At 32.6% G+C, this 13,049-nt stretch overlaps 1 long non-coding RNA gene across 6 annotated transcripts; it reads right to left on the reverse strand.

Annotated features, from left to right (window-relative positions):
* Positions 1-237: 237 nt before the first annotated feature.
* On the reverse strand, positions 238-11,298 carry LOC112009436 (uncharacterized). 6 transcript variants are annotated; one of them, XR_010630327.1, is made up of 7 exons: positions 11,105-11,298; positions 3,196-3,334; positions 2,532-2,582; positions 1,582-1,699; positions 1,410-1,486; positions 600-667; positions 238-432 (listed from the first exon to the last, which is right to left on the reverse strand). It is a non-coding gene; the product is annotated as an uncharacterized LOC112009436 (long non-coding RNA). The 6 variants fall into 6 exon arrangements; XR_010630326.1 differs by lacking the exon at positions 600-667 and adding an exon at positions 2,357-2,425; XR_010630322.1 differs by lacking the exon at positions 600-667.
* Between the last annotated feature and the right edge of the window lie 1,751 nt (positions 11,299-13,049).

Raw genomic sequence — 13,049 nt, forward strand, 5'->3', positions numbered from 1 at the left:
CAATTCCTAGTTGGTACACTATTTTCTCATTCAAGTAGTGCCTTTGAATTTTTGAACATGTCAATATCTGCCTAACTTTTAGATGGCACATTATTTGTGACATCAAAACTTTAGAAGAGTCACACTGCATCATCAGCCACTAGGGACTAAAGTAACAACTAGTTTGACATATGGATTATATAATTATACGTAACATGAGTGAGAACATTAACTTCCTCAGAATATTGACAAAAAAACTGCAGTGAAAATTTGATAGTAAAAAGGTTAAAAGAATCTAGATTGTATTATATACAATTACAATTACAGATTTTTTTGCCCAAGTACAGTACAATATTCAATGTTCATCTTTCAACTTGTATAACCACAAATGAGGTCCTGCTCATGACTTCCAGATTTGAGGTCAGACATTTGATCAAGAACCATTTCCTTAACCTGCAGTACAACAGGCATCAGCATAACTGTTAAATACAAAGCACTATTGGTCCCATGAATTACTGCTGCAATCAATATGTTTTAAGAAAATATTTTTGAGACAAGAAAGAGGATCCAACTAGAACAATTCCATGAATTGTTTAGTGGTTAATAAATCTGACATGTACCTTGGTTCAGTGATACAACTCTGGTTTCTCTCATATGGTTTGGAATATATAACATGTAATAATATTGCCTACAGCAGTGAGCGGATTATGTTTCTATTCAGAACTTATCCATAATCAGTAATGCGTATAGAAGAAAATGCACTATTCTAAGCATTTTAACTATTGCTTCAGGAATAAACATTTTACTTTTCCTTTCACTTTTCTTATACTCAAGAAGCACAAGCAAAATGCCTAAACAAATAGCACCTACATGTCATCATTGGTTAATTTCTTTTCTCTTCTTCTTTATAGCTTCTATGAGTGAGTTCTTAGTTTCCAATATAATGCACACATTTATCTACTATTTTGCATGTGGGAACAAGTTTTTGTCATGGGCTTTCAGTAAAGGTTTACTACGGTATCGGCATACACATTTCAGAATTCATTATCTATTATATCAAATATTGACTATGTTGAACCAGTCAGTCATCAGATTATAACTGCCCATTCAATCTGCTCAGAATACCTCACAACACCAATCCTTGATCACTTTCTCTCTCTCTTCCCCCCACCTCTCTCTTCCCCCAATGATGTGCAAGGAGACCACAGATCAGAGAGCATGTTAGAAGGGGGTGCATTTGCTGAATTGATATCCCTTATTGTGATGTAAATTCTTGGGTCATAGTTGGGTGATTGAAACCCCCAAGAACACACACACGCACATGCAAAGTTGATTACTTTATATCTCAGGTAAATTCGCCACTTTCATTCAACACACAGCATATATAGTGAAATCTAATAAAATAAAAACAGATTGAGGCCAAATCATACCACAGTATTCCTATGCATATCATAAACTACAGCACATTGGTTTCTTGGGATAAATGCATGTTTTTTGAGGTCTCATCCTGAAAGGAAGATGATAGAACATATTTAGACAACCGCATTTGCAATTTGAAAAATATTTTGTATTGAAGAAACAAAAATCAAGGATGACACTAACCATTTTAGAGTACTGGTCTCTAATGGAGTACTTGGAACTCAGCATCGTCTCTCGAATATCTTTAGCTGATTGGAACTTCATGTCTAATTAACCTGAATGAGACTGCATCATTTTGAAGCTGTAAAAAGAGTAGTTACAGTCAATAGGCAGATAATCAAACAGACCATTGAGCACATTTTTTGTCTTAAATGTAAGGTGGTGACAAATATTTAGATGCTTACTAGGTCAATTTTTTCAAAAGATTTGTGTCCTCTCAGTGAAATTTCCAAGTTAAGAGGTCATTGAGACATTGTCCTTAGTATAAAACAAGCTTAACCATTGTTATACATCTTAAAAATCTCCACACACTTGTAAAGATGATACATTACAATATAATATATATAACTCATATACTTACAAATCTCCACACGCTTGAGAAAATGCTATTGCAATCAATGCAAAATGAAGTAGCACACATATATTTAGACACACTGAACACCTAAACTAAATGCGCACTGACTACAGTCCAAAGATTTGAAAGAGGGAAAAAAATGAACAAGGTTGCAGACTGCTTATAAGCTTGTCAAAATCTACCCTACACCATTACAACAAATGTCTTGACCTGCTTTGTTACAACCATATTAGAAGCTGGATTTCCAAAAATCAAGCAAAAATCATTATATTTTGGTTTCAATTTGGTTCTGTTTGAAATTGTTTCTGGAGATTTCAACATAAAGAAACTGTTAGCCACATAATTGAAACTAACATCTAAGACTACAATAAGTTGACAACACACCTTTGTATAAGCATCCCAATCATTGTAAACTGAGATCATTTGCCATGTTTCATACCATGTAAACCCTCTCTGTTCAAGGATTTTTCATATCATAGTACTAAACTTCTAGAAAGATTCTTGAGAAGTTTTTTTGTCATATTGCAATGCAAATCTTTCATTGAAGGACATTTTATACCTGCTTGATTGTTGAAACTGTAATCATTCTTCTTCTCCTTTATGCATTTCCCTAGCATTACATCATTGAGATATTTGTCCATTAAAAGCTGGGGTAGCACTCCTTTTTAGATAAGAAAAAGTATTTCAGAGATGATAAATTCAATTTGGCAACTGATATTTTCTTTTACCAAAATAAATGCCGAGGTGTGAATCAAAAAACAAATAAACAAATAAATGATGGGATAGCACTCTTCTTTAACAAGGGTTACATGGATCATCATTATCTACCCTGGTCAATAACAATGTATACTATTTGGATTGATAATTATATGGGTCCTGTTAAATTAGACTATGGATAGAAATGACAGAAAGGAGACTTGATATTGTAGGTTAAGAAGAGAAGAATGAAAAAAAGGAAATATTAGTAGACAATGACATTCTTGAATGATTTGGGAAGATTCACTTTGACATCAAGATCTGCATTGCATGCATTACATACTGAAACACTGTACTTTTGTTAGAAACCTCTGCACCATATATACCGCATAATTTTTGATAGCACATAAGAGATATATTTCTATATGCCCAAGCATTAGGATGCACCTGTATATTATATACACAAGCAACATAAAAAAAACAACAAATTATTTGAAAGAGAAAAGAATAGGTAACTGGCAACTTACCTTGGCATAAGAATCCTAGACAAACCACAGCATTTATCTCCAGTTGAGCAGTCTGACCATTTCAACTCCAATGTTGATGTCCAATTTGTTCTCAGACATTAACTATCATCAGAGAAGCAACCCTCCTTTTCTTCACCCACTGGAATAATAGAATAGCTTAATGGGGATAGCTATGGATTGAATCAAACATTTCAGAGCTTTATACATCAACTATGCGAGAAGCATATACCATACTCGTCATCATTGACAAATAGTAATTTATCTAATTGCTATGATTTGGGTACATAAACAATATACACAGCCAGTAATTCTCTCTATCTAATTAGAGAACGTAAAGGAATTAATAAATGACTGTTATATGGTATGCCTATCTCTATAATTAAACATGTTTGATAGAATTAAATTTTTATGAAGTATAAGGACGTACTAGCTAGACACCAAAACAGAGTCATGATAATGGAGGGGTTTGGTTGCTTATGACTTCATCTTGTTTTATGCTTGATCTCTAGAACAATAATCCTAATAATAATAACTAAATAAATAATTATCTTTGTAGCCAAATTAATCAATTCCCAAAATAGGCTCAATATAAGCAAAATACCAATAGCATACATTTTGACGCTAATTATAGATGCAACATTTATGCATATGCAAGACATGATATAAAGACAAAAATTTTCAGCCCTTGAATCACATGATATAAGCACACACCAACATATTCAAATTAGTGTAATGACTTGACCTTTGCCCGGCAATCTTCTCCCTGTCCTGAACCCCTTCCCCCTCCTCTACAACAACACCATTTAATCTTATAAATCTAAAACTTCAAAAGCAGTTTAAAATCATATCATGAAGTCCTTAGAAAATTCTATGCATTTGTATAAGTACCATCTGCTAACAAGAATGTTGCACATGTTAATTTGTGCACATGTTGTCACACCAATTGTCTTTCGCTCTTCTCAATAATCCCATATTACTAGCTACCATTGTGCTCTAATTCCCAATAACACAAATTCCTGGCTGATATTGCACTCTTATTCCCAACAATTAAAAACATATCTGGAAAAGAGACTCCTCCTCACTTGTTTTATTCCCAAAATAAGACCCTTGCATCACTTACCTCACTCACCTTAATAACTTTTCTACTGAAAGATCCCAAGCATTCCAAAATCCAAATGCCTTCCAAAAACTAATTGGTATTGCAAACTAGAGTGGAAAAATCAACCACCACACAACACCTAAGCTTGAATCTCACACTTCTAAGAAATTTTCAGTAGCAATTCCTTTACATCAAGGAAAATCGTCTCACACTTGTATGTAAATTTTCAAGAATAATTCCTTTCCTTCAACGTAAATAATCAATCTCGAACTTGTATGCAATTTTTCAATAGCAATTCTTACCATCAAGGAAAATAGATTAACACTTATATGAAAATTTTCAATAATAATTCCTTTCCTTCCACGTAAATTCTTTTTCTGAAATAATAAACAACTAAAATCTCCTCAAACACAAATTGGATCTCTATAAACAACTACAAGGATTACAAACTATAAAATCATACATCTCCTTATACTATACATCAAACAAAAATTATATCCAAATTGAGATCCAAGCCACCATAAATATCTCTTCTCAACCAGAATCTCTCCCCCCCACCCCCCAACCTTTCACCCATTAAAAAGGATATGTAACCTAGATTGTAAAATAATCTGGGCCTAACAAATCTAGGAGCCTACGAATCTCAAAAGCCAGTCTGACAAAAATAACTAACAATCTCAAACCAAACTTTATTAGAATTTACATAAGGTGATAGACTCCAATTTGTACTTTAAAAAAATCAGGATCCATATAGAATAACACTTAACTTACCTAGTAATGAATTGCTCCCCCATATACAGCATTACCCACTCCTTTCAAACCCCTTGTCAAACTCCAATATATTAATATGACTCTCAACCTACCTCTCTCAACCACAGAATCAAGCCTTAAACAAATGCTAGGCAAAAATCTAAAAATCAAGATAGATGAAAACTCACCTTAAAATCCATGTATGTGAGGCAGGAGAAGATCAAAGAAATTTCTGGTCTAACTGGAAACAGGAGTTATGGTCTAACAAGAAAATAATGGCATAGGGTATTGAAATTGAAACGTCGAAAGAATTGGATTTTTAATCGGGTTTTAGTCATGGGCTTCTAAATTTTGCAAAATTATGTGACAGATGCTTTCTTTTCTCAAATCATTCCAATATTATCACTAAATGCCACCCTTTATCTAGAAGCACATTTTCTCAGATGACTTCCCAACTTCTGTATTGCAAGAACCTACCCCAAGCATTGCCAATGTATTTTATGGTTTTCTTCCCTTCTTGATCTGTTGGAATTTTGCTTGTCTTTATGCTAAAAACGATAAGTAACAAAAATAAAGCAGTACATTTGCTTCTTTGCTATTTGTTATATATTTGAGCTTACAAATATACTATGTTTCCATCAAGAATCTGACTTTATTAGGATGTTTGATAAACAAACAAGTGTGTATGAGACATGACCTGATATAATTTGATGCTTCTCAAACAAATTTCATCATATACAATAAAACATTAGTCCTTAAAAAAACCATAACATATATCTTCTCGTATGAAATTTAGATTCTTCTTTATACATGTGCTAAACTGAAAACTATTGAATTTCTCAAAAATCAAATCAGAAAGAAGTAAAAACATAAGTATTGAATGAATAGAAGAATAATCACCAACTGCACAAATGCTTGCCTCAACTGTTTTTTTTTTTTGTTTTCCTTTTTGACCAGATCAAGCCAATAAAATTGTCCCTTAGTCCTTTAAAAAAAATTACTTATTTCAAGTCCTCAGCCTTCCAAGGCAAAGAACTTTTACATTTAAAAGCAAGAGTGATAAGATCATATAAATGCCTATAATAGAAAAAATTGGGCAGTAGGTTAGCATAAGAAAAAAGAATTTAAATCAAAACAGAGGAAACAAAATTGCATACTTAAAAAATTTGTTTGTTCAGAGACTGCAAAGTCTGAATACAAAGAAAGGGTGCAGCCATGAGCTACAAGGAAAAAATCTTCAGCAGAAATGTAATAAAAACATGTCCAACTAGCAAAAAAGCTGATCCATGCATAAGATTTCTCACTACATAGAAGCATCATTGTACACTTACTTAAATATCTGAGTAGAGCCAACTATATTTCTATTAAGTACAACCAAGACAAAATAACTACTGGTCCATTTCACACAAACAACTGGAGGGATATCAGCATTGGGAAATGGCTTCTACTATGCAAAGGTCTAGGCAGGTGATCATAGCATTAAGTACTAAATTGCCCAAGCTTATTCAAACCCATCTTTTATCACAATCATCCAATTCAAAATGGGATGGAGCAATTCTTTGAGCAAGCAAATTGGGCAGATAACAAAAAAGTTAGGTATGCAAAGATGAAGTTAAGAGGTCACGCACAAAGGTTTTGGGAAAAGCTTGAATATTTCCGCTATCTGGATTATGAACCTGCCATTAGTGAGTGGGAAGACATGAAAGAAAAGCTTTGTGATGAGTATTTGTCACCATACTATCGAGCTAAGTATCTACCCCAATCTCAGTGTGGTACTTTTCCAGTTAAAGCAAATACGATGAATTCTCATCCTCATCCTATTTCATATCCTCAGCGCATTTTTGAACAATCTACCAAGGAATCATCTACCAGGGAAGTAACGGAATTAACTGTAAAGATCATGAAAGATATTCGAGACAGGATTGCTCAGATGACGCAAATGAAGACTCAACCCGATTCAATTGGAAAACCAAGGATAATTGATCACAATGAATTTATTGCTGCCCCCATGGAAGACAACATTGAAGGTGATATCTTGGTCGTGGAGAATCCTTCAGCAACAGCAAAGCCTAATGTTGACACAGAAATACATGCCTCGACAAGTGTTGCTTTAACAAGCGTGCAAGGAAATGAATCTATTAAAGAACAGCAAGGTGAAAAGATGATGCCTAAAGAGAGTGTTACGTTAGAGGGTGCACATGATGTGAAAGTTGAAATTGTTGAATGTGTTTCTGATCAACCCTCCACAGTCCTTGAAGATCTACATCTTGGTGAAGTCGAAGAGGTTAAAACTGTAGTGTTTCCTATGGTTCATAAGGTTCAAGACGAGATTATACTGATTCCACACATTGACTTTGTTATTCCAAATGAGCTTGATGTGGTGGAATTCAAGGTTTTTCTTTTCCCTGTGCTCCCTAAGGTGATTCTAGATTTGAAGCAAGTGTTACTTGTCAGCATCCTAATCCTTCAACACTTTAGAACTCGAGGTCGAGTTTTCTCCAACCAGAGGAGAATGAGGAGGGAGACACAAGAAGATTATTATTTAGTATTACTTATGTTTGCAAGCCCATTGTATTTTTATGTTTTAGGTCCTATTAGTTTATTGGGCTTTTAGTTATTGGGCTTTTAGTATTTTAATTTAGAAGTAAGGTTATTTTTGTAATAAGGCAATTAGGGTTTCCTAGCCAATTGGAATTAGGGTTTAGCAATCCTTTATAAGCAACTTATTGTACTCCTTGAGGAGATAGTTGATATTTATGATGAATGAAAACAATGGCCGTTTGGTCTTTCTTTGGTCTGGTACTGACTCCAGGTCTACCCTAGGTGCTGACTCCTAGTAGGTTTTCCCGCTTGGTGCTGACTCCAAGCAAGGCCTAGGTGCTGACTCCTAGGTCATATCCCTTTATTTTTCTATTGTTTAGTTTTCGTTCTGGTTGTCCTGCGTCATATTCCCAACAATTAAAAACATATCTGGAAAAGAGACTCCTCCTCACTTGTTTTATTCCCAAAATAAGACCCTTGCATCACTTACCTCACTCACCTTAATAACTTTTCTACTGAAAGATCCCAATCATTCCAAAATCCAAATGCCTTCCAAAAACTAATTGGTATTGCAAACTAGAGTGGAAAAATCAACCACCACACAACACCTAAGCTTGAATCTCACACTTCTAAGAAATTTTCAGTAGCAATTCCTTTACATCAAGGAAAATCGTCTCACACTTGTATGTAAATTTTCAAGAATAATTCCTTTCCTTCAACGTAAATAATCAATCTCGAACTTGTATGCAATTTTTCAATAGCAATTCTTACCATCAAGGAAAATAGATTAACACTTATATGAAAATTTTCAATAATAATTCCTTTCCTTCCACGTAAATTCTTTTTCTGAAATAATAAACAACTAAAATCTCCTCAAACACAAATTGGATCTCTATAAACAACTACAAGGATTACAAACTATAAAATCATACATCTCCTTATACTATACATCAAACAAAAATTATATCCAAATTGAGATCCAAGCCACCATAAATATCTCTTCTCAACCAGAATCTCTCCCCCCCACCCCCCAACCTTTCACCCATTAAAAAGGATATGTAACCTAGATTGTAAAATAATCTGGGCCTAACAAATCTAGGAGCCTACGAATCTCAAAAGCCAGTCTGACAAAAATAACTAACAATCTCAAACCAAACTTTATTAGAATTTACATAAGGTGATAGACTCCAATTTGTACTTTAAAAAAATCAGGATCCATATAGAATAACACTTAACTTACCTAGTAATGAATTGCTCCCCCATATACAGCATTACCCACTCCTTTCAAACCCCTTGTCAAACTCCAATATATTAATATGACTCTCAACCTACCTCTCTCAACCACAGAATCAAGCCTTAAACAAATGCTAGGCAAAAATCTAAAAATCAAGATAGATGAAAACTCACCTTAAAATCCATGTATGTGAGGCAGGAGAAGATCAAAGAAATTTCTGGTCTAACTGGAAACAGGAGTTATGGTCTAACAAGAAAATAATGGCATAGGGTATTGAAATTGAAACGTCGAAAGAATTGGATTTTTAATCGGGTTTTAGTCATGGGCTTCTAAATTTTGCAAAATTATGTGACAGATGCTTTCTTTTCTCAAATCATTCCAATATTATCACTAAATGCCACCCTTTATCTAGAAGCACATTTTCTCAGATGACTTCCCAACTTCTGTATTGCAAGAACCTACCCCAAGCATTGCCAATGTATTTTATGGTTTTCTTCCCTTCTTGATCTGTTGGAATTTTGCTTGTCTTTATGCTAAAAACGATAAGTAACAAAAATAAAGCAGTACATTTGCTTCTTTGCTATTTGTTATATATTTGAGCTTACAAATATACTATGTTTCCATCAAGAATCTGACTTTATTAGGATGTTTGATAAACAAACAAGTGTGTATGAGACATGACCTGATATAATTTGATGCTTCTCAAACAAATTTCATCATATACAATAAAACATTAGTCCTTAAAAAAACCATAACATATATCTTCTCGTATGAAATTTAGATTCTTCTTTATACATGTGCTAAACTGAAAACTATTGAATTTCTCAAAAATCAAATCAGAAAGAAGTAAAAACATAAGTATTGAATGAATAGAAGAATAATCACCAACTGCACAAATGCTTGCCTCAACTGTTTTTTTTTTTTGTTTTCCTTTTTGACCAGATCAAGCCAATAAAATTGTCCTTAGTCCTTTAAAAAAAATTACTTATTTCAAGTCCTCAGCCTTCCAAGGCAAAGAACTTTTACATTTAAAAGCAAGAGTGATAAGATCATATAAATGCCTATAATAGAAAAAATTGGGCAGTAGGTTAGCATAAGAAAAAAGAATTTAAATCAAAACAGAGGAAACAAAATTGCATACTTAAAAAATTTGTTTGTTCAGAGACTGCAAAGTCTGAATACAAAGAAAGGGTGCAGCCATGAGCTACAAGGAAAAAATCTTCAGCAGAAATGTAATAAAAACATGTCCAACTAGCAAAAAAGCTGATCCATGCATAAGATTTCTCACTACATAGAAGCATCATTGTACACTTACTTAAATATCTGAGTAGAGCCAACTATATTTCTATTAAGTACAACCAAGACAAAATAACTACTGGTCCATTTCACACAAACAACTGGAGGGATATCAGCATTGGGAAATGGCTTCTACTATGCAAAGGTCTAGGCAGGTGATCATAGCATTAAGTACTAAATTGCCCAAGCTTATTCAAACCCATCTTTTATCACAATCATCCAATTCAACTGCATTTAAGATAATTAAAACCATGAACCATTCAAATAAAATAAAAACCATTATTTTTCTATATTTTGAAGAGAAAAAAAGCTGTTCCTGAGATTTTAAGTCACTCCTAGTTAAAATGCTTAGTTCCGCCAAATCCTGCAGACCTGACACACTTTGTAAAATTGTTTTAACTCTCAAATTTTCAATGCATTGTGTTTGAGCAAAGTCTCCTGGCTGAAAATCAATGGCACCATGACCATTCCATCAATCAAACCTTAAATTTCCAACCACATTCACTCAAACTATCTATTTCAGAACTAATACCAGTGAGCCCCTTCAACACCCCATAACAAATACGCTCAACTAATGACCAATAATTCTAATCAGTGCAAGTAATCTCTTGACTATGGCCAATTAGATTTTGATCTTTGTGAGTCTAAAAAAGTGTAGGCTTTTTTACTTTATTCATCCATTAACTAGATTAATTTAATGCATTTTTCTCAAGTAATTTTGAAAACCTTTTATCATTACAAGAAATTGAATTCAACAACAAATCAAATGACCATCAATTCTGCTTCTTTGTGTTAATGTCCTCTCTAATTGAATTAGTAACTGTATGAATGAGCCTGTGAATTTAGAGAAAGAGAATGGGAAGTGATAAATACCGCCAAAGATGCAAATCAATAGGCAAAAGAGGGAGACATACTCCGGCATTTTACAACATAAAAGAAATCGAATGAAGATGATGCAAAGGAAAACAGTTTCAATGGAATAATAGTACCTGGGCATATTTTTTCAAACTTTGATTAAGAGTTTCTCAGTTTCTTTGATGGTGACTGTGGATTGAAGCTGGCTTCATTTTTTATGGAGGGATGGGCCATTGAAGAAGAATCCAAATCAAACACATCACCATTGGTTGAGTCAATAACCAAACCCAAATTTAGAAACCCCAAAATTAAGTCAAACCCATTAGCTTTTATCNCCTTTTTTTTTTTTTTAATTATTGGTCCCATGGCATTGTTCATGGACCAGGAAACTTGTGAAAAACGAAGCAACAGTGTTTTGCCTTTTAAAAATTATTTTGTTACAATGTTTTCAGTAATAAGTTTTCAGTTTTTAGCAAAATAAATGGTATCTAAACAGACCATAAGAGAGAAAGAGAGGAAAAAAAAGAGATAAAATTTAGTTACAAAATTGATTGTAGCCTAAAGCTACAATCTTACTTAATAATATAAACATTATTATATATTTTAGAAATCTAATTGTTGGATTGCATGTTCTTTACACTCTTAATACACTTATCAAATTTTGTGTTAATTAGATATTTATTACTATATGATCTATAAACTTACATTTTATGAATAATTTTATACTACAAAATCTTGCAATTTAGTGTGCTTTTGGTTCTAAATTAAAAGGTTAGTTTATTTTACTATTCAGCTTATTTTTTGCTACTATTCATGTATCCCACTACACTTTTTGGTACTATTCATGAGTGTCACTGTACTATTTCAGTTAACTTTTACTTTTATTTACAGTACATTCAACAAAAAGTTTTCAGTTTCAACAAAATAAGCAAATCCCAAACAGATCCTTAAACACTTTTTTAATAACATAACTATTAATCTTTAATTTTCTAGAAATTTTGCAAGTATGGAGTATATAAGAAGAAGATGTATCTAATGGTGAATTTTTCAAAATTCACCTCGAATAAAAAGATATTAAGTAACATATTAGCCTTAGGCTACAATCAATTTTGTCGCTAAACTTTGTCAAAAAAAGAAGAAAAAAATAACTAATATAAGTTTTTACTTTTGAAGTGTATGGCTTGTTAAACCATACTCATGCTCACTCTCTTGGAATTGGACCAAACAATAAAAGACTTTTTGGACTTTAGAAATCTACAGAGCATCAATCAAACTACTTGATCAAATAGTGAGAAAAGTTGGGAAAATGTAGTAGGGAGAAAGAGAGATAGAGAGAATGAGGAAATAATCATAGATATAGATACAAATCTGTTGGTTGTAATGAACTAATGATGGTGTAATTTTTAGCTGATGAAGAAAAAAAAAGTTCAGGAAAAACCTCATTCAACTGTCAACAGCAAAGTTTTTTATTTTTTCTCTATAACAAAGGGTCAAAATAAAGGGTAAAGGGAACATCTACCATTTATAAGGAAAAAAAAAATATATATATATATATATATATAAAATCAAAAGGGCAAGGCCAATCACTTGGTGCATTGCAAATTACAAGACATAATGTTTAGTGTATAAAATTGAATATTTCGTCCAACATGCCAAGTATATATATATATATATATATATAATTAAAATAAGTTAGATTAAATAATGAAATTATTCCCTTAATTTTTTTTTTCAAATATTAGTAACAAAATTATGATCTTAATTGAAATTTAGACTTCTGGAATTTTGATACGTAACAGAGTAAGTAAAATTAACTTCATATTTTCATATACTTATAATCTAATATTTATAGAATATGATGTTAATACTTAGGAGACAAATATGTATTGTCAAACTTTCCTATGCATTGTGCATGTTTGAAACTAGTTGTAAAACATAAAGTTGAGCAATTGAGGGCTTGAGGTTCAGTAGTTACAAACTTTTGTTTAGGCTTGGCTATTATATTTTAATTTTTATTTGTCAACACTATATATATATATATATATATATATATATATATATATATATATAATGTTATAA

This window comes from Quercus suber, unplaced genomic scaffold (assembly GCF_002906115.3).
Source record: "Quercus suber isolate HL8 unplaced genomic scaffold, Cork oak 2.0 scaffold_148, whole genome shotgun sequence".
Classification (NCBI taxonomy): Eukaryota; Viridiplantae; Streptophyta; class Magnoliopsida; order Fagales; family Fagaceae; genus Quercus; species Quercus suber.